This window comes from Copadichromis virginalis, linkage group LG12 (genome assembly GCF_057382275.1).
Source record: "Copadichromis virginalis isolate Kocher_CV1m ecotype Utaka linkage group LG12, C_Virginalis_male_GT1.1, whole genome shotgun sequence".
NCBI classification, from domain to species: domain Eukaryota; kingdom Metazoa; phylum Chordata; class Actinopteri; order Cichliformes; family Cichlidae; genus Copadichromis; species Copadichromis virginalis.
The window spans coordinates 33404707-33409709 of record NC_140629.1 but is presented as its reverse complement, the minus strand read 5'-3'; the positions used below and the strand labels follow the sequence as shown (position 1 = coordinate 33409709).

The 5003-nt window shown below is 43.4% G+C and overlaps 1 pseudogene; it reads left to right on the top strand.

The window, feature by feature from the left end:
* The first annotated feature begins 1251 nt into the window (after positions 1 to 1251).
* On the top strand, positions 1252 to 4758 carry LOC146697438 (histone H1-like; annotated as a pseudogene).
* The last annotated feature ends 245 nt before the right edge of the window (positions 4759 to 5003 follow it).

Sequence of the window (5003 nt, the reverse complement as noted above, 5' to 3'; positions counted from 1 at the left end):
TGTTTCTTGGGCCCTAGTTTTATATTTACTTCCTGTCTACCACTGACTCAATTATTTTCACCTATGTTTCATTCCTCTGAATAAACTTCAGTATGACTGTGACCATTTAAAACACTGTCTTCTCTTTGTTCTTTGTTGGAGTATCTGTTTGTCCTCCTTGTTTATTTCGTTTTGCCTTTGTACTGGTTTATTTTATGGATTTATTTAAAACCTAAACAGAGGTTCATTTCCTGTTAATTGACGTTTGGTCTCAGAGTTTGCATTTGGGTCTTCCTTTTAAAATTTATTGCATGCTTACAAAAATATACTGATAGCAATATCTAGGGTGCTACCACAGATTCTTGGAGCATGTGTCAAATTCATACTGATACCACAAAAATACACAATGATTTTCACAGTGTTTTCATGTAGTACACATGTGTTATGATAGAGTTTATCTTGGCTAGTGTGAGAAAGTCATGTCCATTAGCTCATTCAAAAATTGTCCCTCGCTAATTCACGTGCTGCATGCTTACAGTATAATTGACTTTATATTAATGTAATTTCACATATTTGTCAATATGAAAACTGTTAGATTTGTATTGTTGATTGTCATTTATGCTTAGAAATATTTACTTATATATGCTTAGAGTTTTGTAATTAGTTGTAGATTGGTAGAGGTTTTGATCCTTGATAGTCTGCAAACTTTGTGTGTATTAGACAGCACTTTGGGAGCATGAGAGGTCATACCGTGTCTTATTGTTTTATGGTAGGATTAACGTAGTTGCGTCTGTTCTAGTCTAAGTGCTCTTTGTTTAGATGAACTGCAGGACTTCCTCACCGTGTTATCTAGGATGAACCATCTAGGGTGAGGGGGAGGCTACCCTCTTCCTGACCAAGGATGTTTGACCCTTTGATCAGCAGTCCCCACACACACACACACACACACACACACACACACACACACACAGGCAAGGTACTCTTTGTTTGTATGTAGACGTTGTATGTTAATGAACCTATGCATATTCATGTAACCTCAATAAAAGGACAGTGTATGGGAGAACGGACGAGACCAACTGGAGTCAAGCGGTTGTCCGGTTCTCTCCCGTGCACGAGTAACATGAAGAACTTTGCCTATTTGTGTCTTGCTTAGCAGTGTAATTATATTGTCTTAACGTTCCAGCGAATAGGTTTATGCTACAAACCTAACATTAATTGGTCCTTCGATGCCGGAGCCCTGGAATCGCATTCACCGAGGGGGGGGGGGAGAGGCACGCTGAAAGCCTGACGTCAGCCAGGAAGTTCCTGTGGATTCGCGGTCTGTCTTTTCTCCTCGATGAATGACGGTCAGCGGGATTCGGGCTGATATTACACTCTAAGCAACGCCAAGTAAGTTTAAAGAGGCCGACTCTATAACCGTGTCGTTGTGCAGTCTCCGCCACTGTGTGAGGCGTTGAGAAGAGGCCGACTCTATAACCGTGTCGTTGTGCAGTCTCCGCCACTGTGTGAGGCGTTGAGAAGTTCGCTACTTTGTGTAGCGATACCCGGGTTCCTTGCTACTTTGTGGAGCAAGAGGTTCCTCGCTACTTTGTGTGGCTAGAGGTGAGTTCTCCGCCGCTTTGTGGGGCGTTGAGAAGTTCCGCGGGGTCCAGATTGTGCTGGACGATAGGCCTATTTTGTGTTGTTTTTGTTGTCGTCGTCGTCGTTGTTGTTGTTGTGTGAGTGTGTGCGGAGCAGAACATGTGGTCTGTGACACCGACTGTTGTTGTTATCATGGGTTTCTAAGCAACCAAGAGTGAGTCGGAGGGAGACAGACGTTTGTGCTGGACTTTGCTCCTGGCAGCACAAAGTATTTATGTAAAAAAGAGAGAGAGCGACGGCTCCACAGCTGCGCGGGTTCACGCGAGCGCGGTCACGCGGGTTTCACGCGGACCTGAGCCGTGCGGTTAATCGCAGGCTTAAAAATGGAAGAGATTCAAATGTTAGAAGTTTTCAGAAAACACACCAGCCTTGAAGAGCGTGTGGAGAAGGCCAGCCCACATCAGCAGCTATGCTCTGGTGGGTGGCTGTCCCCCCACCCCTTGCTGACACAAAACGTTAACTCTTCAGCCTGTGTGCCAGACCATAGACGTAATTGAGGTGGATAGTTGTTAAAAGTCATCTACATTACGCTTGTGGTTGCTTAAATTCAGTACGATGACATGTGAGGTGAAGTGATATAGATAAATATTTAAACTACTGAAGTGCATAGAGGCACTTGACCTGTGTGGAAGACTGTCGTCTTATTATGAACCATTGTTGAGATGTAGAGCACACCTGTGAAAACAACTAATATGCTGAACCCTGTATGAAACATCTAAAAGTACATGATGGAGAAGCTGAGTTGAATATGAAAGTGTAAGACTTTGCCGCTGTGGGCAGAGCAACTACTGTGTGATGTCGCGTTGCAGTTTTTTTTTTTTTTTTCCTTTCTTTTCTTCTGAGCTGATGAGCAGGCTACACATTATCAGATCGAGAGCTGTCTGAGAACTACTCTAAGAGAGGGAAACAGCGCTATGATAACTGTGATAACTGGAGTGTGCAACGTTTCCATGAGCAGTTTTCCTGCATCTTGACTTGTGTGTAGAGTGTTCATAACTTCAGCATCATGTTTTTGATTATTTGTTTGTTGGGTTGAAAAATAGTTAAATAAACTGGTGATCATATTTACGGATCACCATGGCACATATCATCAGCCATGTGATTTATTTTTGCAGGTGACAAAGTGAGTGTGAATGTGTCTGACATCACAGTGTTTTTGTGCACTGTGCAAGAGTAATTGCCTTTGATTGTGAGTGACAGCGGTGATTTTGCAGGTCACCAGCTATTGTAAATAAAAAAAAAAAAGAGTGAATAAGAGGGAGAATTTATATTGTAGGAAAAAATAATCATAGGAAAAAGGTTTTGTGTTGATCAACCAAAAAAAAACAACTATAATTTCATTTTCTGCTTTTAAGAAAGGACTGTTCACAAAAACACAGAGCGAGAGAGAGAGAGAGATATGTGTTGATTAAGCAGTGATGATAATAATGAAATGTCTTAGTTGTCACTTTCAGGTGAAAAGCAGACCTGAATCAATTTTCCACATGCAGCGGTCGGAAGAAAGTTATAGTTTAACATCATTGGAAACATGCAGGCCAAGTTTCTGGCTGACTTATTTACAGTGCCATGTGTTTCTCAACCTCACAAGCGAGCTCACTCCTCCCTGAAGATAAGGAATGCAGCTCCATGATAAAGAGACAGCAGCAAGTCCTGAGCACAAAAAGTCCCAGCAAAGCAGCAGCAATGTGGATAAACAGCAGCAGAAGAAAGCAAACCCATCTTCCTGTCTGATTGGATGAATTCCACGGAGGGGCGAGCAAGATGGCGGTGGCAGCATGTTGAAATGCTCAAAAAGGACTGAGTGACTCGGGCAAGCCACATGCAGCTAGCATGCTGGCTAGCGACATGAAAGAAATGGACCCTTCATGATGCGTTCAACGTGCCAGCGCTGTGGTGGGAAAGGCTCCATCATAAACACGCCCTGCGCCCTGCGCCGAGGTTCAGGCCAAGAAGAAGAAGACGATGACTTCCAAGCCCAAGAAGGTCAGCCTCAGCGTGGGCGAGCTGATTGTGAAAGCCGTGGCCGCTTCCAAGGAGCGCAACGGCCTGTCCGTGGCCGCCCTCAAGAAGGCTCTGGCTGCCGGAGGCTACAATGTGGACAAGAACAAGGCCCGTGTCAAGACCGCCATCAAGAGTCTGGTGGCGAAGGGCACTCTGGTGCAGACCAAGGGCACCGGGGCCTCCGGATCCTTCAAGATGAACAGGGTTACTGAGACCAAAGCTAAGACGCCCGCCGCGGCCAAAGCCAAGAAACCGGCAGCAGCTGCTAAGAAGTCGCCCAGGAAGGCAGCAGCAGCAGCACTTCAGCCACTAGCACGAAGTCAACCGCATCAGAGGACAATAGTGAGAGTGGCTGTGACTTCACTGTGCATGTGAAGAAAACGTTTGAGGAGAACTGAACAGTTGGAGTTTGACATTTGCCACCTGTGGAGTAAAATGGCAAGAAGAGACAGTGGGACACAGGACAAAGCTGAAGGAGAACTGCCGGCTGTTGGACTGTTGAAGTGGGAGAGGACAACAGAGTGAGAAGACTAGGTGAGAACACATAGGAATTATTTAATGTGGGAAATCAAAATTTGGGTTAGCAAACCTGGGGAAAAGAAAACTGACTGCTTAAGTTGGAAAATTGAGACGGAGTCTGAAACATTGCAAAAATAGAAACATATACAAAATCACACACACACAAGCAGAACATGCATTAACCCTACTAACAATTCCAAACACAAAATGACTCATGAAGACTCATAGCACATTAGTTAAGAAATGATTAAACAATAGTAGAGAAGTGTGTAGGAAAGGCAGCTTTAAGAACATGCTCTGCTGGAGATGCAGCTCCACAGACATGCATTAGACCTGCCTAATAACACAAACACATGTAATGAAAATTAGCTTGTTATCTTTCATCAGTGTTACAATAGTGTCAATTTAGCAGACACTTGTTATCAAATGCTGAATTTATCCTAAAGAAAAAAAATTGACTCTCCAAGTTGCAGGACAACAGTTTAACTTTTGTGGGAAAAAAGATCCTGGTTTGACCAACCAGTGATCAGACAATAAATTTAGTTGTTAAAATGGTAAATTGGGAGAAGCTTCCTGCTTGATTGAGGCAGCACATGTAATTTACTGTATGAGGGAAATTGTCTTTTGTAATACTATTTTGAACATGCTTTTCTGTCGTCCTGTCAACTTAGTGGGTTAATAGTTGATATGCAAATTAGTGATCGGTTTTAGATTAATGAAAGGTGACTGAATTCTAGCACGAGTGAATGAGATGTGTTGGAGTTGTTGTGTGTTGAGTGGAGACTCTAAAACACTGAGTTTCCTGCTTTGATGTGCGAGTGAATCCTGTATTTAGATACACAACTCTGAATACGTCAGAACAG